The sequence below is a fragment of the Herpailurus yagouaroundi genome, unplaced genomic scaffold (genome assembly GCF_014898765.1).
Source record: "Herpailurus yagouaroundi ecotype Mexico unplaced genomic scaffold, PumYag 141, whole genome shotgun sequence".
Taxonomy (NCBI): Eukaryota; Metazoa; Chordata; class Mammalia; order Carnivora; family Felidae; genus Herpailurus; species Herpailurus yagouaroundi.
This window is the reverse complement of record NW_024412396.1, coordinates 20649445-20664301: the sequence shown is the minus strand read 5'-3', so window position 1 is coordinate 20664301 and position 14857 is coordinate 20649445. Positions and strand designations below refer to the sequence as shown.

Here is a 14857-nt window from a genome sequence, read left to right as displayed (position 1 = left end):
GACTTGAAGAAGCAAAAATTACAGTGGGATTGGTATGGCAATGGCCATCATTTTAGGTTTTTATTTTATTTTAAAAGATATGTGGACATATATTACCTGAAAATAATATAAGTAAATGAATTTAAGAGTAACTTAACTCACTAAACTTTTACCCTAATAATTACTAAGAAGTAATTGTTTTTTCTTGGTGTCATTTTAACCATATTTCTTAGTTGTCTTTTGACGAGTATTGGATGGGGAGTATGAGGAATGAGGGCATGGAAGAATGAGTTCTTAAAACTCAAAATTCTCATAGAACTTTATTTTGGTTGAGATATCTTACGTAGAAGTTTATAAAAGTCAATGGGTTTATAGATTTGTTTTTTAACCTTCAAAATGCAAATAACAGTGGAAGTGTACTTTGCAAGGTGTTAAGAGAATAAATTATTAGTGATAAATCTGGCACTCAATATTTTTACACATTTGTACTTCCCTTGATTCTCTCCAGACTTCAGTTCTTGATTTTAAGAGCTTCAAATTTCACAGAAATGACATCCAAGGGAAGGAAGGAAGGAAGAAAAAAAAAAAAAAAGAAAAAGGTGGGATGTTTATGTCAAAATCAGTGTAATCTTAAAACAAAAACATATTTAGATCTTCCCAGTGGCTGCTTTGCTTGTGATAGGGTCCTCTCCATTTCAAGTCAGCTCAAGCCATTCATGAATGAGTTCTCTGAGTAGTAAGTGCTTTCTCCTGTTAACCAGCTGTGGCTACCCACTGACTTCTGCTTTATAAAAATGGTTTAAGTTTGAGATAAAACATACAATTAGAAGTTCCTATGCACACAGTATTTTTATTCACTACATGGACTTTCTACAAAATTACACACTAACTTGCATCTTTTCTGGGTTCAAGAAAATATAAACATATGGGGGTTGATTACTAATAGTGGTAATTAGTTAGCTGTATATATTGCTTTCTTTGCAGATTTTCATGTAACTCACAACTGGAAATTCAAACCTGCAAATCCATTAAGCTTAACAGAATTTTAAGTATTGCTGATTTTCCCCTAGCTGTTCCTTTGCAAGGAATAGACAATATACAACACAAGCATAAATCCAATTTATTTCTATCAGAATCTTGACTTCTGGAGTTGTTTTTGTTAACTTTATGTCAGTATTTCCATTTTAGAATTCTCTCTTAAGGTACTTGCTATTTGGACATAATTTTCATTTGGAGAAAAATGGTTTTAAATTAAATGTGCTTCATAATTCAGATAATTGTCAGCAATTATATGATTTATACTGAAGATTTCCATGAATGTAGATGATTTCTAATCTATTTGAGGAAAAAATGCTGCATTTAACAGAGTTATCCCTTTTTGGGCTCTGACTGCTTTGAGAGGAAATTAAGTAAAAATGCCCTAAATATTTACTAAAAATGAAGTCACAATATAGTATAAATGCTCCCAACACTTTGGCAGTAATAGAACACCAGAAATTTTGAAATAGATTAAAGTAAATTTTAAAATATGCTCTAGAGTTCAGGGCATAGGCAGGGAACAGTGACTCTTGGAAGTTCAAAAGCCTGTGTGTTTGTGGCTCCTATTCAGACATATCACTAGGGTTATGTCTTGCCTTCCCAGGTAGGGGAGATTTGTTGATTTTAACAGACCATCCTGAATATCCCATCCATGTGAGAATTTATGCCAGTTTGTGTTTACACCCTAGGGTATATTGCCCAGAGCCAGGCCGGTATTTCTGAAAAGTTTGCACTGCAATAAGGTTATACTTCTTGTGTGTTCCATGTAAAAATAATCAAAAAACAAATGACAACAACAAAACCAAACCAGTGTCATCTACGTAAACATGGCTGGTCATGATAACACAAATGTTTGTTGAACCTTATTGATAGGGTTGTTCCATCAAAATTAACACAGTTGGTTTGACAGCTTCTGGTTTGAGCCATATCCATCAGGAAGCCAAACAAAACTAAAACATCAATATTTGCTACTTACTTATATGGAATATTTAGGTAAAGGGTTTAAGGAAAAAGTGGTGTTTAATGAATCTTAATCATTTTAGTAAATTAATTATTGGCTCTAACATCCAAATAGCTGAATTGCTCATTATTCAAATATTCCCTGCTGCCAAGCTTCAGCTTATTCTATCTTCCTTCACAACTCAACAGAATGGAATCCAACCCTCCGTTTGAGCATTCACTATATCCTATATCATGCCATTTATTGTTGGATAATGTTTATTGTCTAAATGACATTTTGTTGAACTTTGTGCACAGTCATGTCTTTCTCTAGAGCTTGATTGCTGTATAACCCAAAGTCAGCAATGAAGGCCTTAAGATCTTTTCTATTAATATCCCCACAAGCAATAAATATAATACCTTTGAGATATTATTTTGTGATGACTGCTAGGGGAATTTTGATAGAAGAAAAAAGGGAAAGTAATACAGACAAAATCTGTTTACTTACTTTGATGTTTGCCTTCCTGTCTGTTTTTCCAACTCATCACAGTTTAAGCTCCTCATTGTATCTCCTGCTCTAAAATACTAAATGTATCATGCCTCTTCTTGCTTAAAACCCTTCAAAAGTAACCCTTTGACCTAGAATAAATTTGAATTTATGAGTAGCTATCCATTCACCTGACTCAAATATTGTAATTAAAGAAAGCCCAGTCCAAATTATGCCATAAATACAAATATGTATCAGAAAAAGTTATTAGAAAACAGTCACTAGTCGTTCAAGAACGCATGCACTAAACTCCCTGTCTCCTTTTATGCATTCTTACCTCTTGTATGAAAAGTTCTATCAGGGTAAATGTGGCAACATCCCGTGGGTTGATTTCGATAGCCTTCTAGTTGGCATAAGGCAAAGGATCCCCTCACACCAGTAGCAAGATGCAGTGCTGATTACAAGCTATGATTTCACTGGTAAAAAGTCCCATCTGATATTTATTATACCTATAGGGCAAAGTTTCACAAATTGACAGAGATATGGCTAGCTGAGTAGATTATAGCATTACCTCTAAAGTTTGACCTTTCTGAAATAATGCCAGTTGACTACCTCTGTGTTGTAGATTTTCTCTAATTTATTACCTTGGATTTAAAGCTTGAATTAAGTAGGAAAACATAATATTATACATTCTATGCTGAAGTATCTAAAATTATAGGTATCTTAAATGTTTATTTTCTGTATTATTAAATTGTATTCATAAAACCATTACATGATTTTCATTTAAAACTCAAAAAGAAAGAAAAGTATAAATTCAAAAGAAAAGTCCTTCTCTTTTAAAATCCCTTAAAAAAAGATCTTTACTATTAATTCCTAGAAGTGGAAGACTAGGTTTCAAAGCCTAGACAATGAACAGTTGGAGGAAAAGATAAGTTTTCCACAATAGGAACATTGTGTAAGGCACAAGAATTTAGGTGCTTTGGGAGACAAAAGAACATAGAGAAGAGGGAAATTACTACTTATATATTTAGAACAAGGGCTGAAAAGCAATAGGCATCTGGCTGTAATAGAAAATAAAAATCAGCCAGGATCGTTAGATTTAATTTCAAAATCTGTTTTTCAATTATATGGATATGTTTTGGTACTATCAGCATTGTCATGTTAACTAAAGATGGCCATGAAGACATAAAATTTATGATAAAATATTCTTGCTAATAATTTGGACAAGTTTTAGTACTATGAATATGAGCTAATATTATAAAATAATTATTAGAAAAAATAAATTTAAAAATACATATTGCGTAATTCTCAGGGAAAATATATGTAGCAATAGGTCTTGGAATTTAATTACTGTGCTTCACTTGTACTGGCTCAATAAGAATAAATTTACCATCTTTTCCAAGAATTTATTATTATGAAAAATACAATGTATAGGGCCATAAAGTGTTCCTATATACCTACATTGACTATCTTTGTCCATATATTGCTTTGTTGAATTTTTTTTTTTTTGCCTTAAGAATCCTTCATGTTTTGTGTATTTTTTTTCTTTTTCCATTATGGTAAGTGTACACTTCAATCCTCATCACCTATTTTACCCACCCCCATCTACCTTCTCTCTGGTAACCATCAGTTTTTTTCTCTCTATAATTAAAAATCTGTTTCTTGGTTTGTTTCCTCTGTCATATTTTTCCTTTGCTCATTTGTTTCTTAAATTCCACATGACTGAGATCATATGGTATTTGTCTTTCTTTGATTGACTTATTTCACTTAGCATAATACTCTCCACCTCTATCCATGTTGTAAATGGTAAGATTTCATTATTTTTAAGGCTGAGTAATATTCCATTATGTGTGTATACATATCTATATACATACACACGTATACCATTCATCAATCCATGGACTCTTGGGCTGCTTCCATAGTTTGACTATTGTAAATAATGCTGCAGTAAACATAGGGCTGCATATTTCCCTTTGAATTAATGTTTTTGTATTCTTTAGGCAAATAACCAGTAGTGTGATTACTAGATTTCAGAGTAATCCTGTTTTTTTTAATGTTTATTTATTTTTGAGAGAGAGAGACAGCATGAGCAGGGGAAGGGCAGAGAGAGAAGGAGACAGAATTCTAAGTGGGCTCTAGGCTCTGAGCTGTCAGCACAGAACCTGATGGAGGGCTTGAACCCACAAACTATAAGATCATGACGTGAGCCGAAGTCAGATGTTTAACTGACTGAGCCACCCAGGAGCCCCCAGAATAGTTCTATTTTTAATTTTTTGAGAAACCTCCATAGTATTTTCCACAGTGACTGTACCAGTTTTCATTCCCACCTATAATGCACGAGGGTTTATTTTTCTCTACATCCTCACCAACACTGGTTGTTTCTTGTGTTTTTGATTTTAGCCATTCTGACAGATGCGAAGCGATATCTTATTGTGGTTTTGATTTGCATGTCCCTGATGATGACTGATACTGAGCATCTTTTCATGTGTCTGTTGGCTATTTATTCTTTTGAGAAATGTCTGTTCATGTCTTCTGCCAATTTTCAATGATTACTGTTTTTTAGGTGTTGAGTTGTATCAGTTATTTATGTTTATTATGGATACTGTTTATCAGATATATCATTTGCAAATATCTTCTCCCACTCATTAGGTTGCCTTTTAGTTTTGTTCATTGTTTCTTAAACCATGCAGAAACTTTTTATATTGGTGTAGCCCCAATAGTTTATTTTGCTTTTATTTGCCTCAGGAGACATATCTACAAAAATGTTGCTCAGGCTGATGGCAGAGAAATTACTACTTATGTTTTCTTGTTGAATCTTTAATGGCTTCAAGTCTAACATTTAGGTCTTTAATCCATTTTGAGTTAACTTTTGTGTGTGGTGAAAGAAAATGGTCCAGTTTCATTCTTTTGACTGTACCTGTCCAGTTTTCAAGAGTATTTGTTGAAGAGACTGTCATCTTCCAATTGGATATTCATTCCTGCTTTGTTGAAGATTAACTTACCATATAGTTGCGGTTTTATTTCTGGGTTCTTTATTATTCCATTCATCTATATGTCTATTTTTAAGCCAGTACTCTACTGTTTTAATCGCTACTGTTTTGTAATATAACTTGGATTCTGGAATTGTGCTACTGTCAGTTTTATATTTCTTTTTCAAGATTGTTTTGGCTATTTGAGGTCTTTTTTTGGCTTCATACAAGTTTTAGGATTATTTGTTCTAGTTCTCTGAAAAATACTATTAGTATTTTGATAGGGATTGCATTAAATCTGTAGATTGTTCGGGCACCTGGGAGGCTCAGTTGGTTAAGCATCCAACTTCAGCTCAGGTCATGATCTCCTGGTTCGTGAATTCAAGCCCCGCCTTGGGCTCTGTGCTGACACCTCAGAGCCTGGAGCCTGCTTAGGATTCTATGTCTCCCTCTCTCTTGGTGCCACCCTGTTGGCTCTCTGTCTCTCTCTCTCACTAATTAAAAATTTAAGAAAATAATTCTGTATATTGCTTTGGCTGCTATAGGCATTTTGACAATAATCATTTTCCTAATCCATGAGCATGGGTTGTCTATTTCTTTTTGTTATCTTTACTTTCTTTCATCAATTTATTACAGTGTACAAAGTACAGGTCTTTCATGTCTTTGGTTAAGTTTATTGCTAGATATCCTATTGTATTTGGTGCAATTGTAAATGGGATTGTTTTATTAATTTCTCTTTCTGCTGCTTCATTATTAGTGTATGGTAATGCAATAGATTTCTATACATTGATTTTGTATCCTGTGACTTTCCCAAATTAAATTTCAGTTCTAGTAGTTTTTTGATGAAGTCTTTAGGGTTTTCCACATAAAGTATCACGTCATCTGAAAATAGTGAAAGTTCTAATTTCTTACTAATTTGGATGCTTTCTGTTTCTTTAGGTTGTTCAGTTGCAATGCCTAGGACTTCCATTACCATGTTGAATAAAAGTGGTAAGAGTGGACATCCTTGTCTTATTCCTGACATTCGGGGGAAAAGCTCTCATTTTTTTCACCATTGAGTATCATGTTGGGTGTTTTTTTTTTTTTTTTTAAGTATAAAGACTTTATTATGTTGAGGTATGTTCACTATAGACCTACTTTACAGAAGGTTTTTTATCATGAATGGATGTTGTACTTTGTCAAATGCTTTTCTTGCATCTATTGAAATAATATGATTTTATCCTTTCTTTTATTGATGTGACATATTATGTTGGTTGATAATATTGAAACACCCTTGTATTTAAAAATATTGAAACACCCTTATGTCCCAAGAATACATCCCACTTGATTGAAGTTAATTATTTTTAATGCATTATTGGATTTGGTTTGCTAGTATTTTGTTAAAGATTTTTACATTTATATTCATTTGAGATATTTCCCTTATGTCTTTATCTGATTTTGGTATCAGAGTGATACTGGCCTCATAGAGTGAATTTGGAGGTTTCTCTTACTCCTCTATTTTTAGGAATAGTCTGAGAAGAATAGACATTAACTCTTTTTTAAATGTTTGATAGGAATTACCTGTGAATCTGTCTGGTTCTAGACTTCTCTGTTTTTTTGAGAATTTTTTGATTACTGATTCAACTTCATTGCTGGCAATTTGTCTTTTCAGGTTTTATATTTCTTGCTGCTTTACTTTTGATAGGTTATACATTTCTAGGAATTTGCCCTTTTCTTCTAGTTGTTCATTATGTTGACATATAGGTTTTCATAATATTTTGTTACAATTATTTATATTTCTATAGTGTTTATTTAACCTCTTTCTTTAGTGATTTTACTTGATCTCTCTTTTTTATTTTTTAAATATTTTTCTTGAGTCTGGCAAGAAATTTATCAATTTGGTTGTTTCAAAGAACCAGCTCCCAGTTTCATTGATGTGTTCTAATGTTTGTTTGCTTTTTTTTTTGGTCTGTTTTTGGTATTGGTTGTTGTTGTTTTTTTCTTTGTTTGTTTGTTTTGCTTTGCTTTGTAGTTTCTTTTTATTTAAGTTTATTTATATTGAGAGACAGTGTGTGTGCAAGTGGGGAAGGGGAAGAGAGAGAGAGGGAAAGAGAATCCCAAGACTTGATGTGGGGCTCAAAACCACAAACCATGAGATCACAACCTGAGGGAAAGTTAGATGCTTACCTGACTGAACCACCCAGGTACCCTTGTTTTATAGTTTCTATATCATTTATTCCTGCTCTGTTTATTTTTTCCTTTTTTTGTCTGTTTGGGTTTTGTTTGTTCTTCTTTTTCTAGTTCCTTTAGGTGTAAAGTTAGATTGTTTGACCTTGTCTTCTTGAGGTAGGCCTGCATTGCTATCAACTTCCCTCTTAGAACAACTTTTGCGGCATCCCAAAGATATTGGACCATTGTGCATTTTCACTTGTTTCATTGTCGTTGTCTATTTCATCTTTGATTTCTTGGTTCACCCATTTTTTTAGTAGCATGTCATTTAACCTCCATGTATTTGTGCTCTTTTGATTTTTCTTGTGGTTGATTTCTAGTTTCATAGAGTTGTGTTATGGTCAGAAAAGATGCATAGTGTGACTTTTTTTTAAATTTGTTGAGACTTAGTTTGTAGCCTAATATGTGATGTGTTACAGAGAAGGGGAGAAGGTTCCACGTGCACTTGAAAAGAATGTATATTCTGCTGTTTTAGCATGGAATATTCTGAATGTGTTAAATCCAGCAGATCTAGTGGGTCATTCAAAGCCACTCTTGTTGATTTCCTGATTGGATAACCTGTTGATATAAGTACAGTGTTAATGTCCCCCACTATTACTGTATTACTATTGATTATTTCCTTTAGTTTGTTATTAACAGTTTTATGTTTGAGTGTTCTTGTGCTGCGTAATAAATATTTACAACTTTTATATCCTTCTCTTGGCTCGTCCCCTTTGTTATGATGTAGTGTCCTTCTTTGTCTCTTATTACAGTCTTTGTTTTAAAGTCTATTTTGTCTAATATAAGCATTGCTACCTTGGCTTACTTTTGAGATCCATTTGATACATGTTTATCTTCTCACTTTCAACTATTGGTGTCTTTCGTTCTGAAATGAGTCTCTTGTAGGCAGCACATAGATTGGTCTTGTATTTTTAATCCACTATGCCATTTTATGCATTCTCAATGGAGCATTTGGTCCATTTACATTTAAAGTGTGTGTTTTTTTTGTTTGTTTGTTTTTTTGTTTTTTTTGTTTTTTTGTTTTTTTTTTTTTTTTTTTTTGAGAGAGAGCATGACAGCAGGGGTTGGGGAAAGGAGAAGAGAGAGAGGGAGAGAATCCCAAACAGGCTCTACACTGTTGGTTCAGAGCCCAATGTGGGGCTCGATTTCACAAATCTGAGATCATGACCTGAGCCAAAATCAAGTCACCTAACCATCTGAGCCTCCCAGGTGCCCTCAGTCCATTTACATTTAAAGTAATTATTGATAGATATGTATTTATTGCCACTTTGTTACTTATTCTGAAGTTGCTTCTGTAGATTTTCTTTGATCCTTCTCATTCTCTTTCATGTTTTGTTGGCTTTCTTTAGTGATATACTTGGATTACTCTTTCTTTAATCTTTGCATATTACTGGTTTTTGATTTGTGGTTACCATTAAGTTTGCATATAATATCTTTGGCATAGAACAGTCCACATTAGGTTGATGGTCCCTTAAGTTTGAACCCATTCTTCACTAAGACTATTCTCAATTTGCATAATTTTCTTTCCTCTCCTTTGCTTAGCTTGGTTATTTTCCATTACTCTCTCTTCCAGGTGATTACTTTGTTCATCTGGCCTGCTATTTTTTCCATCAAGTGTATTTTTAATTTTATTTATTGTGTTTGTAATCTTTGATTGGTTCTTTTTTATCTCTGTGATAAGGGTCTCATTGATATCCTTCATCTTTTGTCAAGTCCAGTGAGTATCTTTTCTTTTTTCAATATATGAAGTTTATTGTCAAATTGGTTTCCATACAACTACCCAGTGCTCATCCCAAAAGGTGCCCTTCTTGATACCCATCACCCGCCCTCCCACCCCCATCAACCCTCAGTTTGTTCTCAGTTTTTAAGAATCTCTTATGCTTTGTCTCTCTTCCACTCTAACCTCTTTTTTTTTTCCTTCCCCTCCCCCATGGGTTTCTGTTAAGTTTCCCAGGATCCACATAAGAGTGAAACCATATGGTATCTGTCTTTCTCTGTATGGCTTATTTCACTTAGCATCACACTCTCCAGTTCCATCCATGTTACTACAAATGGCCATATTTCATTCTTTCTCATTGCCACGTAGTACTCCATTGTGTATATAAACCACAATTTTTTTATCCATTCATCAGTTGATGGACATTTAGGCTCTTTCCATAATTTGGCTATTGTTGAGAGTGCTGCTATAAACATTGGAGTATAAGTGCCCCTATGCATCAGTACTCCTATATCCCTTGGGTAAATTCCTAGCAGTACTATTGCTAAGTCATAGGGTAGGTCTATTTTTAATTTTCTGAGGAACCTCCACACTGTTTTCCAGAGTGGCTGCACCAATTTGCATTCCCACCAAGAGTGCAAGAGGGTTCCCGTTTCTCCACATCCTCTCCAGCATCTCTAGTCTCCTGATTTGTTCATTTTGGCCACTCTGACTGGTGTGAGGTGATATCTGAGTGTGGTTTTGATTTGTATTTGCCTGATGAGGAGCGATGTTGAGCATCTTTTCATGTGCCTGTTGGCCATCCGGATGTCTTCTTTTTTTTAAATTTTTTTTTCTTCAACGTTTATTTATTTTTGGGACAGAGAGAGACAGAGCATGAACGGGGGAGGGACAGAGAGAGAGGGAGACACAGAATCGGAAACAGGCTCCAGGCTCTGAGCCATCAGCCCAGAGCCCGACGCGGGGCTCGAACTCACGGACCGCGAGATCGTGACCTGGCTGAAGTCGGACGCTTAACCGACTGCGCCACCCAGGCGCCCCTGGATGTCTTCTTTAGAGAAGTAATCTATTCATGTTTTCTGCCCATTTCTTCACTGGGTTATTTGTTTTTCGGGTGTGGAGTTTGGTGAGCTCTTTATAGATTTTGGACACTAGCCCTTTATCCGATATGTCATTTGCAAATATCTTTTCCCATTCCGTTGGTTGCCTTTTCGTTTTGTTGGTTGTTTCCTTTGCTGTGCAGAAGCTTTTTAATCTTCATGAGGTCCCAGTAGTTCATTTTTGCTTTTAATGTCCTTGCCTTTGGGGAGGTGTCAAGTAAGAAATTGCTACGGCTGAGGTCAGAGAGGTTTTTTCCTGCTTTCTCCTTTAGGGTTTTCATGGTTTCCTGTCTCACATTCAGGTCCTTTACCCATTTTGAATTTATTTTTGTGAATGGTGTGAGAAAGTGGTCTAGTTTCAATCTTCTGCATGTTGCTGTCCAGTTCTCCCAGCACCATTTGTTAAAGAGACTGTCTTTTTTTCCATTGGATGTTCTTTCCTGCTTTGTCAAAAATTATTTGGCCATACTTTTGTGGGTCTAGTTCTGGGGTTTTTATTCTATTCCATTGGTCTATGTGTCTGTTTTTGTGCCACTACCATGCTGTCTTGATGATTACAGCTTTGTGGTAGAGGCTAAAGTCTGGGATTGTGATGCCTCCTGCTTTGGTCTTCTTCTTCATTATTACTTTGGATATTTGGGGCCTTTTGTGGTTCCATATGAATTTGAGGATTGCTTGTTCTAGTTTTGAGAAGAATGCTGGTGCAATTTTGATTGGGATTGAATTGAATGTGTAGATAGCTTTGGGTAGTATTGACATTTTGACAATATTTATTCTTCCAACCCATGAGCATGGAATGTTTTTCCATTTCTTTATATCTTCTTCAATTACCTTCATAAGCTTTCTATAGTTTTCAGCATACAGATCTTTTACATCTTTGGTTAGGTTTATTCCTAGGTATTTTATGCTTTTTGGTGCAATTGTGAATGGGATCAGTTTATTTGTCTTTCTGTTGCTTCCTTGTTAGTGTATAAGAATGCAACTGATTTCTGTACATTGATTTTGTATCCTGCCACATTGCTGAATTCACATATCAGTTCTAGCAGACTTTTGGTGGAGTCTATCGGATTTTCCATGTATAATATCATGTCATCTGCAAAAAGTGAAAGCTTGACTTCATCTTTGCCAATTTTGATGCCTTTGATTTCCTTTTGTTGTCTGATTGCTGATGCTAGAACTTCCAACACTGTGTTAAACAACAGTGGTGAGAGTGGACATCCCTGTCGTGTTCCTGATCTCAGGGAAAAAGCTCTCAGTTTTTCCCCATTGAGGATGATATTAGCTGTGGGCTTTTCATAAACGGCTTTTATGATGTTGAAGTATATTCCTTCTATCCCGACTTTCTGAAGGGTTTTTATTAAGAAAGGGTGCTGAATTTTGTCAAAGGCCTTTTCTGCATCAATTGACAGGATCATATGGCTCTTATCTTTTATTAATGTGATGTATGACATTGATTGATTTGCGAATGTTGAACCAGCCCTGCATCCCAGGAATGAATCCCACTTGATCATGGTGAATAATTCTTTTTATATGCTGTTGAATTCGATTTGCTAGTATCTTATTGAGAATTTTTGCATCCATATTCATCAGGGACATTGGCCTGTAGTTCTCTTTTTTTACTGGGTCAGTGTCTGGTTTAGGAATCAACGTAATACTGGCTTCGTAGAATGAGTCTGGAAGTTTTCCTTCCCTTTTGATTTCTTGGAATAGCTTGAGAAGGATAGGTATTATCTCTGCTTTAAACGTCTGGTAGAACTCCCCTGGGAAGCCATCTGGTCCTGGACTCTTATTTGTTGGGAGATTTTTGATGAATGATTGAATTTCTACGCTGGTTATGGTCTGTTCAAGCTTTCTATTTCCTCCTGATTGAGTTTTGGAAACATGTGGGTGTTTAGGAGTTTGTCCATTTCTTCCAGGTTGTCCAGTTTGTTGGCATATAATTTTTCATAGTAGTCCCTGATAATTGCTTGTATCTCTGAGGGATTGGTTGTAATAATTCCATTTTCCTTCATGATTTTATCTATTTGGGTCATCTCCCTTTTCTTTTTGAGAAGCCTGGCTAGAGGTTTATCCATTTTGTTTATTTTTTCAAAAAACCAACTCTTGGTTTCGTTGATCTGCTCTACAGTTTTTGTAGATCCTGTATTGTTTATTTCTGCTCTGAATTTATTATTTCTCTTCTTCTGCTGGGTTTAGGCTGCCTTTGCTGTTCTGCTTCTAGTTCCTTTAGGTGTGCTGTTAGATTTTGTATTTGGGATTTTTCTTGTTTCTTGAGATAGGCCTGGATTGCAATGTATTTTCCGCTAAGGACTGCCTTCGCTGCATCCCAAAGTGTTTGGATTGTTGTATTTTCATTTTCATTTGTTTCCATATATTGTTTAATTTCTTCTCTAATTGTCTGGTTGACCCATTCATTCTTTAGTAGGGTGTTCTTTAACCTCCATGCTTTTGGAGGTTTTCCAGACTTTTTCCTGTGGTTGATTTCAAGCTTCATAGCATTGTGGTCTGAAAGTATGCATGGTATGATTTCAATTCCTGTATACTTATGAAGGGCTGTTTTGTGACCCAGTATGTGATCTATCTTGGAGAATGTCCCATGTGCACTTGAGAAGAAAGTATATTCTGTTGCTTTGGGATGCAGAGTTCTAAATATATCTGTCAAGTCCATCTGATCCAATGTCTCATTCAGGGCCCTTGTTTCTTTATTGACCGTGTGTCTAGATGATCTATCCATTTCTGTAAGTGGAGTGTTAAAGTCCCCTGCAATGACCACATTCTTATCAATAAGTTTGCTTATGTTTGTGAGTAATTGTTTTATATATTTGGGGGCTCCTGTATTTGGCGCATAGACATTTATAATTGTTAGCTCTTCCTGATGGATAGACCCTGTGATTATTATATAATGTCTTTCTTCATCTCTTGTTACAGCCTTTAATTTAAAGTCTAGTTTGTCTGATATAAGTATGGCTACTCCAGCTTTCTTTTGACTTCCAGTGGCATGATAAATAGTTCTCCATGCCTTCACTCTCAATCTAAAGGTGTCCTCAGGTCTAAAATGAGTCTCTTGTAGACAGCAAATAGATGGGTCTTGTTTTTTTACCCATTCTGATACCCTATGTCTTTTGCTTAGCTCATTTAGTCCATTTACATCCAGTGTTATTATAGAAAGATATGGGTTTAGAGTCATTGTGATGTCCGTAGGTTTCATGCTTGTAGCGATGTCTCTGGTACTTTGTCTCACAGGATCCCCCTTAGGATCTCTTGTAGGGCTGGTTTAATGGTGACGAATTCCTTCAGTTTTTGTTTGTGTGGGAACACCTGTATGTCTCCTTCTCTTCTCAATGACAGACTTGCTGGATAAAGGATTCTTGGCTGCATATTTTTTCTGTTCATCACATTGAAGATCTCCTGCCATTCCTTTCTGGCCTGCCAAGTTTCAGGAGAGAGATTGGTCACAAGTCTTATAGGTCTCCCTTTATATGTTAGAGCACATTTATCTCTAGCTGCTTCCAGAATTTTCCTTTATCCTTGTATTTTGCCAGTTTCACTATGATATGTCATGCAGAAGATCGATTCAAGTTATGTCTGAAGGGAGTTCTCTGTGCCTCTTGGATTTCAATGCCTTTTTCCTTCCCCAGATCTGGGAAGTTCTCAGCTATTATTTCTTCACGTACACCTTGAGCACCTTTCCCTCTCTCTTCCTCCTCTGGAATACCAATTATGTGTAGATTATTTCTCTTTAGTGCATCACTTAGTTCTCTAATTTTTCCCTCATACTCCTGGATTTTTTTTCTCAGCTTTTTCTCAGCTTCTTCTTTTTCCATAATTTTATCTTTTAGTTCACGTATTCTCCCCTCTGCCTCTTGAATCCGAGCCGTAGCTGTCTCCATTTTATTTTGCGCTCATTGATAGCATTTTTTAGCTCCTCCTGGCTGTTCCTTAGTCCCTTGATCTCTGTAGCAAGAGAGTCTCTGCTGTCCTTTATACTGTTTTCAAGCCCAGCGATTAATTTTATGACTATTATTCTAAATTCACTTCCTGTTATATTGTTTAAGTTGTTTTTGATCAGTTTGTTAGCTGTTGTTATTTTCTGGACTTTTTTTTTTTTAGGGGAATTCTTCCGTTTCTTCATTTTGGATAGTCCCTGGAGTGGTGCGGGACTGCGGGGCACTTCCCCTGTGCTGTCTTGAATAACTTGTGTTGGTGGGCGGGGCCGTAGTCAGACCTGATGTCTGCCTCCAGCCCACTGCTAGTGCCACAGTCAGACTGGTGTGTGTCTTCTCTTCCTCTTTCCTAGGGGTGGGATTGACTGTGGGGTGGCGTGGCCCATCTGGGCTACTTGCACACTGCCAGGCTTGTGGTGCTGGGGATCTGGCATATTAGCTGGGGCGGATAGGCAAGGTGCACAGGGGTGGGAGGG

At 35.9% G+C, this 14857-nt stretch overlaps 1 long non-coding RNA gene across 1 annotated transcript in view; it reads right to left on the bottom strand.

The window, feature by feature from the left end:
• Nucleotides 1–280: 280 nt before the first annotated feature.
• Nucleotides 281–14857, bottom strand: part of LOC121031699 (uncharacterized) — a 30038-nt gene continuing 15461 nt past the window's right edge. The window contains exons 4-5 of the long non-coding RNA XR_005790855.1: nucleotides 2781–2952; nucleotides 281–510 (exon numbers count right to left, since the gene is read on the bottom strand). This is a non-coding gene — a long non-coding RNA (uncharacterized LOC121031699). The remainder of the gene's footprint in view (nucleotides 511–2780; nucleotides 2953–14857) is intronic.